Raw genomic sequence first — 12,557 nt, 5'->3', positions numbered from 1 at the left:
AACATAGCTACGACTTCCATGGTTTATTTTTACATTCTCTAAAAATTCGGCCAAAATGGATGTTAAGAAAATTTCCTCGTCAATTTAGGGAGGCCCAGAAAGTGGCCGATTTGAATTGAATCTTAGCATGTGACAATTCGTTGGATAGGTAAACAACATAGCTACGACTTCCATGGTTTATTTTTACATTCTCTAAAAATTCGGCCAAAATGGATGTTAAGAAAATTTCCTCGTCAATTTAGGGAGGCCCAGAAAGTGGTCGATTTGAATTGAATCTTAGCATGTGACAATTCGTTGGATAGGTAAACAACTTAGCTACGACTTCCATGGTTTATTTTTACATTCTCTAAAAATTCGGCCAAAATGGATGTTAAGAAAATTTCCTCTTCAATTTAGGGAGGCCCAGAAAGTGGCCGATTTTAATTGAATCTTAGCATGTGACAATTCGTTGGATAGGTAAACAACATAGCTACGACTTCCGTGGTTTATTTTTACATTATCTAAAAATTCGGCCAAAATGGATGTTAAGAAAATTTCCTCGTCAATTTAGGGAGGCCCAGAAAGGGGCCGATTTTAATTGAATCTTAGCATGTGACAATTCGTTGGATAGGAAAACAACATAGCTACGACTTCCATGGTTTATTTTTACATTCTCTAAAAATTCGGCCAAAATGGATGTTAAGAAAATTTCCTCATCATTTTAGGGAGGCCCAGAAAGTGGCCGATTTTAATTGAATCTTAGAATGTGACAATTCATTGGATAAGTAAACAACATATCTATGACTTCCATGGTTTATTTTTACATTCCCTAAAAATTCGACCAAAATGGATATTAAGAAAATTTCCTCGTCAATTTAGGGAGGCCCAGAAAGTGGCGGATTTGAATTGAATCTTAGCATGTGACAATTCGTTGGATAGGTAAACAACATAGCTACGACTTCCATGGTTTATTTTTACATTCTGTAAAAATTCGGCCAAAATGGATGTTAAGAAAATTTCCTCGTCATTTTAGGGAGGCCCAGAAAGTGGCCGGTTTTAATTGAATCTTAGAATGTGACAATTCGTTGGATAGGTAAACAACATATCTACGACTTCCATGGTTTATTTTTACATTCTCTAAAAATTCGACCAAAATGGATGTTAAGAAAATTTCCTCGTCAATTTAGGGAGGCCCAGAAAGTGGCCGATTTTAATTGAATCTTAGAATGTGACAATTCGTAAGATAGGTAAACAACATATCTACGACTTCCATGGTTTATTTTTACATTCTCTAAAAATTCGACCAAAATGGATGTTAAGAAAATTTCCTCGTCATTTTAGGGAGGCCCAGAAAGTGGCCGGTTTTAATTGAATCTTAGAATGTGACAATTCGTTGGATAGGTAAACAACATATCTACGACTTCCATGGTTTATTTTTACATTCTCTAAAAATTCGGCCAAAATGGATGTTAGGAAAATTTCCTCGTCAATTTAGGGAGGCTCAGCAAGTGGCCGATTTGAATTGAATCTTAGCATGTGACAATTCGTTGGATAGGTAAACAACATAGCTACGACTTCCATGGTTTATTTTTACATTCTCTAAAAATTCGGCCAAAATGGATGTTAAGAAAATTTCCTCGTCAATTTAGGGAGGCCCAGAAAGTGGCCGATTTGAATTGAATCTTAGCATGTGACAATTCGTTGGATAGGTAAACAACATAGCTACGACTTCCGTGGTTTATTTTTACATTCTCTAAAAATTCGGCCAAAATGGATGTTAAGAAAATTTCCTCGTCAATTTAGGGAGGCCCAGAAAGTGGTCGATTTGAATTGAATCTTAGCATGTGACAATTCGTTGGATAGGTAAACAACATAGCTACGACTTCCATGGTTTATTTTTACATTCTCTAAAAATTCGGCCAAAATGGATGTTAAGAAAATTTCCTCTTCAATTTAGGGAGGCCCAGAAAGTGGCCGATTTTAATTGAATCTTAGCATGTGACAATTCGTTGGATAGGTAAACAACATAGCTACGACTTCCGTGGTTTATTTTTACACTATCTAAAAATTCGGCCAAAATGGATGTTAAGAAAATTTCCTCGTCAATTTAGGGAGGCCCAGAAAGGGGCCGATTTTAATTGAATCTTAGCATGTGACAATTCGTTGGATAGGAAAATAACATAGCTACGACTTCCATGGTTTATTTTTACATTCTCTAAAAATTCGGCCAAAATGGATGTTAAGAAAATTTCCTCATCATTTTAGGGAGGCCCAGAAAGTGGCCGATTTTAATTGAATCTTAGAATGTGACAATTCATTGGATAAGTAAACAACATATCTACGACTTCCATGGTTTATTTTTACATTCCCTAAAAATTCGGCCAAAATGGATGTTAAGAAAATTTCCTCGTCAATTTAGGGAGGCTCAGCAAGTGGCCGATTTGAATTGAATCTTAGCATGTGACAATTCGTTGGATAGGTAAACAACATAGCTACAACTTCCATGGTTTATTTTTACATTATCTAAAAATTCGGCCAAAATGGATGTTAAGAAAATTTCCTCGTCAATTTAGGGAGGCCCAGAAAGTGGCCGATTTGAATTGAATCTTAGCATGTGACAATTCGTTGGATAGGTAAACAACATTGCTACTACTTCCATGGTTTATTTTTACATTCTCTAACAATTCGGCCAAAATGGATGTTAAGAAAATTTCCTCGTCATTTTAGGGAGGCCCAGAAAGTGGCCGATTTTAATTGAATCTTAGAATGTGACAATTCGTTAGATAGGTAAACCACATAGCTACGACTTCCGTGGTTTATTTTTACATTCTCTAAAAATTCGGCCAAAATGGATGTTAAGAAAATTTCCTCGTCAATTTAGGGAGGCCCAGAAAGTGGTCGATTTGAATTGAATCTTAGCATGTGACAATTCGTTGGATAGGTAAACAACATAGCTACGACTTCCATGGTTTATTTTTACATTCTCTTAAAATTCGGCCAAAATGGATGTTAAGAAAATTTCCTCTTCAATTTAGGGAGGCCCAGAAAGTGGCCGATTTTAATTGAATCTTAGCATGTGACAATTCGTTGGATAGGTAAACAACATAGCTACAACTTCCGTGGTTTATTTTTACATTATCTAAAAATTCGGCCAAAATGGATGTTAAGAAAATTTCCTCGTCAATTTAGGGAGGCCCAGAAAGGGGCCGATTTTAATTGAATCTTAGCATGTGACAATTCGTTGGATAGGAAAACAACATAGCTACGACTTCCATGGTTTATTTTTACATTCTCTAAAAATTCGGCCAAAATGGATGTTAAGAAAATTTCCTCATCATTTTAGGGAGGCCCATAAAGTGGCCGATTTTAATTGAATCTTAGAATGTGACAATTCATTGGATAAGTAAACAACATATCTACGACTTCCATGGTTTATTTTTACATTCCCTAAAAATTCGGCCAAAATGGATGTTAAGAAAATTTCCTCGTCAATTTAGGGAGGCTCAGCAAGTGGCCGATTTGAATTGAATCTTAGCATGTGACAATTCGTTGGATAGGTAAACAACATAGCTACGACTTCCATGGTTTATTTTTACATTATCTAAAAATTCGGCCAAAATGGATGTTAAGAAAATTTCCTCGTCAATTTAGGGAGGCCCAGAAAGTGGCCGATTTGAATTGAATCTTAGCATGTGACAATTCGTTGGATAGGTAAACAACATAGCTACTACTTCCATGGTTTATTTTTACATTCTCTAACAATTCGGCCAAAATGGATGTTAAGAAAATTTCCTCGTCATTTTAGGGAGGCCCAGAAAGTGGCCGATTTTAATTGAATCTTAGAATGTGACAATTCGTTAGATAGGTAAACAACATAGCTACGACTTCCGTGGTTTATTTTTACATTCTCTAAAAATTCGGCCAAAATGGATGTTAAGAAAATTTCCTCGTCAATTTAGGGAGGCCCAGAAAGTGGTCGATTTGAATTGAATCTTAGCATGTGACAATTCGTTGGATAGGTAAACAACATAGCTACGACTTCCATGGTTTATTTTTACATTCTCTAAAAATTCGGCCAAAATGGATGTTAAGAAAATTTCCTCTTCAATTTAGGGAGGCCCAGAAAGTGGCCGATTTTAATTGAATCTTAGCATGTGACAATTCGTTGGATAGGTAAACAACATAGCTACGACTTCCGTGGTTTATTTTTACATTATCTAAAAATTCGGCCAAAATGGATGTTAAGAAAATTTCCTCGTCAATTTAGGGAGGCCCAGAAAGTGGCGGATTTGAATTGAATCTTAGCATGTGACAATTCGTTGGATAGGTAAACAACATAGCTACGACTTCCATGGTTTATTTTTACATTCTGTAAAAATTCGGCCAAAATGGATGTTAAGAAAATTTCCTCGTCATTTTAGGGAGGCCCAGAAAGTGGCCGGTTTTAATTGAATCTTAGAATGTGACAATTCGTTGGATAGGTAAACAACATATCTACGACTTCCATGGTTTATTTTTACATTCTCTAAAAATTCGACCAAAATGGATGTTAAGAAAATTTCCTCGTCAATTTAGGGAGGCCCAGAAAGTGGCCGATTTTAATTGAATCTTAGAATGTGACAATTCGTAAGATAGGTAAACAACATATCTACGACTTCCATGGTTTATTTTTACATTCTCTAAAAATTCGACCAAAATGGATGTTAAGAAAATTTCCTCGTCATTTTAGGGAGGCCCAGAAAGTGGCCGGTTTTAATTGAATCTTAGAATGTGACAATTCGTTGGATAGGTAAACAACATATCTACGACTTCCATGGTTTATTTTTACATTCTCTAAAAATTCGGCCAAAATGGATGTTAGGAAAATTTCCTCGTCAATTTAGGGAGGCTCAGCAAGTGGCCGATTTGAATTGAATCTTAGCATGTGACAATTCGTTGGATAGGTAAACAACATAGCTACGACTTCCATGGTTTATTTTTACATTATCTAAAAATTCGGCCAAAATGGATGTTAAGAAAATTTCCTCGTCAATTTAGGGAGGCCCAGAAAGTGGCCGATTTGAATTGAATCTTAGCATGTGACAATTCGTTGGATAGGTAAACAACATAGCTACTACTTCCATGGTTTATTTTTACATTCTCTAACAATTCGGCCAAAATGGATGTTAAGAAAATTTCCTCGTCATTTTAGGGAGGCCCAGAAAGTGGCCGATTTTAATTGAATCTTAGAATGTGACAATTCGTTGGATAGGTAAACAACATATCTACGACTTCCATGGTTTATTTTTACATTCTCTAACAATTCGGCCAAAATGGATGTTAAGAAAATTTCCTCGTCATTTTAGGGAGGCCCAGAAAGTGGCCGATTTTAATTGAATCTTAGAATGTGACAATTCGTTGGATAGGTAAACAACATATCTACGACTTCCATGGTTTATTTTTACATTCTCTAAAAATTCGGCCAAAATGGATGTTAAGAAAATTTCCTCGTCATTTTAGGGAGGCCCAGAAAGTGGCCGATTTGAATTGAATCTTAGCATGTGACAATTCGTTGGATAGGTAAACAACATAGCTACGACTTCCGTGGTTTATTTTTACATTATCTAAAAATTCGGCCAAAATGGATGTTAAGAAAATTTCCTCGTCAATTTAGGGAGGCCCAGAAAGTGGCCGATTTTAATTGAATCTTAGCATGTGACAATTCGTTGGATAGGAAAACAACATTGCTACGACTTCCATTGTTTATTTTTACATTCTTTAAAAATTCGGCCAAAATGGATGTTAAGAAAATTTCCTCGTCATTTTAGGGAGGCCCAGAAAGTGGCCGGTTTTAATTGAATCTTAGAATGTGACAATTCGTTGGATAGGTAAACAACATATCTACGACTTCCATGGTTTATTTTTACATTCCCTAAAAATTCGGCCAAAATGGATGTTAAGAAAATTTCCTCGTCAATTTAGGGAGGCTCAGCAAGTGGCCGATTTGAATTGAATCTTAGCATGTGACAATTCGTTGGATAGGTAAACAACATAGCTACAACTTCCATGGTTTATTTTTACATTTTCTAAAAATTCGGCCAAAATGGATGTTAAGAAAATTTCCTCGTCAATTTAGGGAGGCCCAGAAAGTGGCCGATTTGAATTGAATCTTAGCATGTGACAATTCGTTGGATAGGTAAACAACATAGCTACGACTTCCATGGTTTATTTTTACATTCTCTAACAATTCGGCCAAAATGGATGTTAAGAAAATTTCCTCGTCATTTTAGGGAGGCCCAGAAAGTGGCCGATTTTAATTGAATCTTAGAATGTGACAATTCGTTAGATAGGTAAACAACATATCTACGACTTCCATGGTTTATTTTTACATTCTCTAACAATTCGGCCAAAATGGCACTACACCATTTATTGTCTCTGGCAACACTTTTTAAAGCAACATGTAAAAATTGTTGCCTAAAAGTTAGTATAGGGGACGATTTATGCTTGTTGCCACCTATATTTCTGCAACATCGAAAAAGTGTCCCCTAAAAGATAAAAGGGGACGATTTTCAATTGTAACTATGGATTTTGTTTTGCAACAAGCAGTAATCGTTCCCTTAGGTATCTCTGGGAACAATTCTCAAAGGTAACCTTATTTCGAACAAAAAGGTACAATTATAGAGGTATAAATTGTCCACGTTATGATCAATTCTCCTAATTTATAGTCATGGGCTCTACTAAAATTATTTGGAGTAGAATTATTTTGGTTTTATAAAGTATAATGATAATTATTATATATTGATTGATAAGAAAATAATATTCTTATTTCAAAAAAATAAAAATAATATTATTTAAGATATAATAATATTATTATTATATCTTATTATTATCTATCTATATTATATATATAAAAAAAACTACTTTTTTCAGTTCTTTAGGGTTGACTTTTTTACTTTTCAAAAATGTCTTTAAGTTTTAATACAAATAACACATGTAAAAAGTAGATAAGAATATAAATTTAAATATTAAAAAAATTTAACAAACACGATATGAATATATATATATATATATATACACACACACACACACACACACACACACACACATACACACACACACACACACACACACACACACACACACACACTAGTTTTTTTACCCGGCGTTGCCCGTGTTAGACATATGATTAAGGATGAGTGAAATTCGCTGTGTATGGTATCCGAGTTTTTTGTTACAAAATTACTTTCATCTTTTGATACTTATTTTCTCCCCCCTCCCATAAAAAACATAATCTTAATATCTTTTAATTTGAAATTGTTTTTAGATTTTTTTTTAGATCCTGGTTTTAAAAAAACAACAACAAAGAGAAATAATGCTCTTAAAAGTGATCTTTTTTAAAAGTTATAACGAACAACCCCATAGACCCTGTTTGTAACAAATTTAAATAAAAATGATTTTGACATTCAATAATTTAGAGATTTTTTTATTATTAATTAACATTAAAAAATAATCACAGCATGTTTGACATTCAAAAATCATACTGGCTATTAACTTTCAAAAATAGTGTTTGGTAGTATGAATTTTTTAGTGGATATGATAAAAATTCGAAGAAAAAAAATCAGTTTTAAAAAAAATAGCAAATTTTAGAGCTAAGATTTTAAGGTTGAGGATTAACATTTAATGATGCAAATTTAGAGCCAAAATTTTAGGATTGAGTTGTTGCAAACCTAATAAGAGATTAGTGGAGTGAAAAAATTAGGTTAAGTTGCTGCAGACTTAACAAAATTAATAAATAAGGATATATATATATATATATATATATATATATATATATATATATATATATATATGTCTGATTTTTTTTCTTTATCATTTGAAAAATGTAACAAACTATATGAGTATATTTCTAATTACTTTTTCATTATCCCAATTAGGGATGTCAGTGGGGATTTTTTTAGAGCGGATCCCCGAGGGGATTCCCATTCGGTGCCCCATTTTCGGGGATTTTTCCCCCGCGGGGGCGGGGACGGGGAGAAATATTCCCCCGTAGACACTTCGGGGCGGGGATCGGGGAAGCATCCCCCGCCCCGTGGATTCCCCGACCCCCGTGAAAATACTGTAATGTCCTTGTGTTTTTAAAAAACTTTAATATTTTTCGGTGGGTTTTTGGACTTTTCACATATGGTTTAATAAAATAAAAAATAAAAAATGTAAAATAATGGTTTTGGATTACTAAACGAGTCACAATCTCACATTCACACACACTTTTCAATTTTCCTTCCTTTTTCTTCTTTCTCTCTTTTTTTTTTTGAGAGGATCTTCTTTCTCTCTTTCTTCTCTTTTTTTCTTCTTTCTCTTTCTTCTCTCTTTTACGCTCCTGGTTTCTTCTTCTTCCTTTAATTTTTTTTTTTTATCTTGGTTTCTTCTTCTTCCTCTCAATTTCTGGGTTCTACAACTTTATGGCAAAATATCAGATTGAAAGAGGATACGCCGGATACGATCTCTCCAGCGCCGACGTACCATGTTTGAGCATTTTCTATTGGCCATGACTCACCATCTTATTCTTCCTTCTGATTGATCAATGTCTAATTGATCTGCCTTTTGAATATTCCTGTTTTACGCTGGGATTCAAAGGTTCCTCTTCTTTGTTTTCCCCACAGAGCTCGTGGCAAAGCTCCTCTTCTTTGTTTTCCGCAAACGAGATCCAGATCCAGTTTTGGGGATCCGCGGGGATAACGGGGATCCGTGGGGACGGGGATAGGTGAAAATATTCCCACGTGGCGGGGATCGGGGACGGGGACGGGGAACGAATACACCGGCGGGGCGGGGATCGGGGTAGTATCCCCCCGCCCCCGATCCGCCCCATTGACATCCCTTATCCCAATTATACCCTTAAACAAACTATTCATAATTTTCACGTGTCAGTCTTTTCGCTAGTAGTAATAACAACAGTACAATAAAGAAATTTATCCTCTCAAAAAATAAGTTTATTTTTTTTAAGTCAAGTACCCTTCGCGCGTAACTGTTTTAAGATGTTAAATGTCTAAATTTGGATTCGAACCTAAGACTTAGTTGACATAGAAAAGATTTTTGTCACTGTCATCTCATCTAAACGGTTTTAGGTTAAAAAAAAACGTGAGTATAATATTTATATGAGAAATGTTAACCGTGCTCCCGTGACATTAGTTAATGATATTAAAAAAGAAAATTATATAGTGTTTAATCCTTTGAAAATTGTGTATTTAATCCACAAAAAATAAAAAAATAATTTTTTTATTAACAACTTTCTTTTTGGTTTCTCAAAAAAAAAAAAACTTTCTTTTTGGTATCCTTAGGTAGTGCCCGGAGCACCGTTAGCATGACCTTATTTATATTTATATTATAGTAAAGTAAAGTGATTATAGTAAATATTGTAAGTTCAAAAAATTATACTAAAATATTGTAGCTATCTAAAAATAATATTGTAACCGTCTAAAAAAAAGTAATTATCGTAACTTTTTTTTTTTTAAACAAGTAAACAATCGTAACTATACATACAAAAAAGAAAGTCATTGTAGCAATGGTGTCTAGTTATATATATTTTTTTGGTTATTAAGATTTTATATTTTACTATTATTTATAAAATAAAAAAATACAAAAACAAAGCTACAATTCATTCTGGAACCATTCACGCTCGCTCTGGTTCAAACCCACTTCCGTCACCAAATTCTCTCCGGTTAATGTTTGTCGCCGCCTTTGCCATTAGAGATTTTCACTTCTTTTATTATCTCGCACTTCAATCACCCCTTTTCATCTCTCGCTAAATCCCAATTAGGGTTTTCCACTTCCTTCTTCTCCGATGGTTTCTGAGCGGCACCGCCAAATACGAACTGCCGCAAAGAAGAAGATCGAGAGCAAAGATCTGGTAAGTCCAAAACCCCCTGATTCGAATTTTCACTCAATTTAGGGTTCAAATTTCTATTAAGCTTTTTTGAGTTAAACAAATTCGATTGTTTTTGTTGAAATTCGTGCAGTCAGATGATGATTTGGCTTTGAAGCAGCGGCTGGAGTTGTATGTTGAGAGGGTTCAGGATATTGACCCCGGGTTACAGAAGATTTTTCTTGAAAGCATGAGGTAAACCTTAATTTTATAGTTGAGGATTCACAAAATTTGATTCGAGTTAAAATTGAAGTTATTTTTGTTAAATTTTGTGTTTGTGTATTGAAATTGGAAAGTAATTTTGTATTGTAGATAGGAAATATGTACTTCTACAAGCTCCATGACTTCTGTGCCCAAACCACTGAAGTTGCTACGGCGACATTACGACACTCTTAAGGCATATTATGAAACTACAGTGGAACCGGAGTTCAAGGTATTGCTATTTGTGTGTTTTAGTGATGACTTTGCGTGAAATAATAGTATGGTATTATGGTGCTTAACTGATTTTATGTTCGTTGTTGCAAAAGTATTTGGCTAACATATCATCTGTATTGGCCCTTACAATGTCTGCTGAAGGAGAACAGGTGAGTTTGCTATATTTAGAAATTGAGTGTTTCTTTTTAACGATTGCTTCGACTTCAATTGTGTTCTAGTTTGATGGCGTACTATCATTATATTGACTCTTCAATTTGCCAATGACTCTGCCAGGGAAGTCTCAAATACTCTTCTAGTGAGATTTAGAGATTTCGTGAGTTTTAGTTTCTTCCTCTATGCCGATCTTATTTGGGTTCCCAAGCTGATTTCGCCGTTATTTGTGAAATACCATTGTTATTTTTCTGAAATGTTGCTAACTATAGTTTAATCATGGGCTGAACTGTTACTTAGAGAGTGATATTTAGAGTTGAACATGAGAAGGCGAGTTCCCCGGTAAGTGACCTATCATGATAAGTTAACCTATTCCCATTATTAATTTCCCTTGTGAAATGAACTTGGTTATCAAAGATAATAGACTTTCCCTAATCTACTAAGTAAGTTTATGAAAAAAAAATTAGATTCTCATGAATGATTTTACCTCTTGTTAGTTGAATTAGGAACTAGTTACAAAATAGAAGAAGATTAAAAGATTTTAAGTAACTTTCCTTAATTGGGCTGAAATTGGCATTGAGTAGTTATTACCCAAATATAAGAATTTAGTGTTTTTAAGAAATTGATTACCTTGCTGCAATTATAATAGTGACTTTCCTTGAATGACCTTTACGGTATGAAGTCAAAGAGGGGAATAATTGATGTGTGTATGTCCACGTGTCAGAACTAAGAAACCCTATTAACGAAATGCAAGCTCCTCACAAACCCACTATTTTCCTAGATGTAATTATTTCAGTTTATGATATGCAAGAAGTATGTGACTATGGTTCATTGTCATATGGAGCTTCATGATTTGTATTGTGTAGATCAAGAAGGATGTAATTATTTCATTTTATTTGCTAGGCACCAAAGGAAGCTTTGCAAGTGAGAATTTTTCATTATCTAATTTATTTTCATCTTTATGATTTTTTTCCATTTACAATATTAATTATCGTGAAAAGTATTTAGCCATTATGGTTTAGATTGATCTTGTTTTTCCTACAAGGTACTCCGAGTCTCCATCCTTGTGAACAAAAGGTTGTATTGCAAAGCTTTGATCATGTACTTTGTTGTCATTACTTTTCTTGTTTTTTCAGTGTAGTGATAAAATAAAAATCAATTGAGTTGAGCTTTTGATTTGTGGTGAGTGGTCATATGTGAAATAAGTTATTTTTGGTTTATGGTGTGTATGTTTAATTTAGCCTCGTTATTTGATTTGGCGTGTAATGATATTGTAGAAATAGTTGATAATTGGGTATCTCTAATAATGCATATATCTTGTTTCACACTTTGTTAATTCCTTATGAAACTTTGTATATGGCTAATCTTTAGGTTTCATCTTGTAGATATAGTAACACCGTTGAAAAATGAGATATTTGTTAATTTTATTTACATATGGCTAGTCTGTCTTTAGGTTTCATTTGGTTATTTCATTTAATTTGTTAAAAAAATTTATGATTTCAGACTCAAGTATTGGCAAGGTCTCCTGGAATACAACCCCCCGAGACTAAAGTGTGCAGCCCAACATTTCTAACTTTTCTCCAAATATCCATTAGTGTAAACCATTGAGCAATTGTGCCTCTTTCCAATCAGCTTAACTCTAATATTACATCAATGTAGTTTTAGTTTTTGTTATTGAGAGTTTGTTGTAAAAAAAAAAGTAGTTTTGGTTATTGATTGCGTTTTAAGTTATTAAAATGATTCATAATGTGATAATGTCATGGTTGTTTGACACAATCCTTGTTCTTGTTCAGTTGGCTCTACAATGATTAATAGAATTTGTGTCGCTTATATTTCACAATTCAAGTATGTTTTTGTGAATAGATCCTGGAGACGTTTTTAATTGGGAAGTATGGTGGGGAAAGTTGCTGCGGACATCGTATATATTATTTGTTTTAAATATAATACCTGTTGCAACGTTTTAAAACCGTCGCCTATAAGTTATGGGTATGAGCAGTTTTAGGAAACACTTCAAAACGTCGCCTCAGAAGCAAAGAAAAAACGTCCCCTATTCCCTTTAGTTTAGGCGACGCTTATAAATAGTGTGCCCAAAGAG

At 34.2% G+C, this 12,557-nt stretch overlaps 1 long non-coding RNA gene across 2 annotated transcripts; it reads left to right on the top strand.

The window, feature by feature from the left end:
* The first annotated feature begins 9,598 nt into the window (after window positions 1-9,598).
* Window positions 9,599-12,110, top strand: LOC146934856 (uncharacterized). Of its 2 annotated transcripts, XR_015033050.1 has the most exons (5): window positions 9,599-9,862; window positions 9,972-10,072; window positions 10,190-10,461; window positions 10,586-11,563; window positions 11,966-12,110. It is a non-coding gene; the product is annotated as an uncharacterized LOC146934856 (long non-coding RNA). The 2 variants fall into 2 exon arrangements; XR_015033049.1 differs by having other exon boundaries at window positions 10,586-12,110.
* The last annotated feature ends 447 nt before the right edge of the window (window positions 12,111-12,557 follow it).

This window comes from Medicago sativa, chromosome 3, assembly GCF_051527215.1.
Source record: "Medicago sativa cultivar Bolivia chromosome 3, Bolivia_mono, whole genome shotgun sequence".
In the NCBI taxonomy this organism is placed as follows: Eukaryota; Viridiplantae; Streptophyta; class Magnoliopsida; order Fabales; family Fabaceae; genus Medicago; species Medicago sativa.
This window is presented reverse-complemented; position numbering and strand designations above follow the sequence as displayed.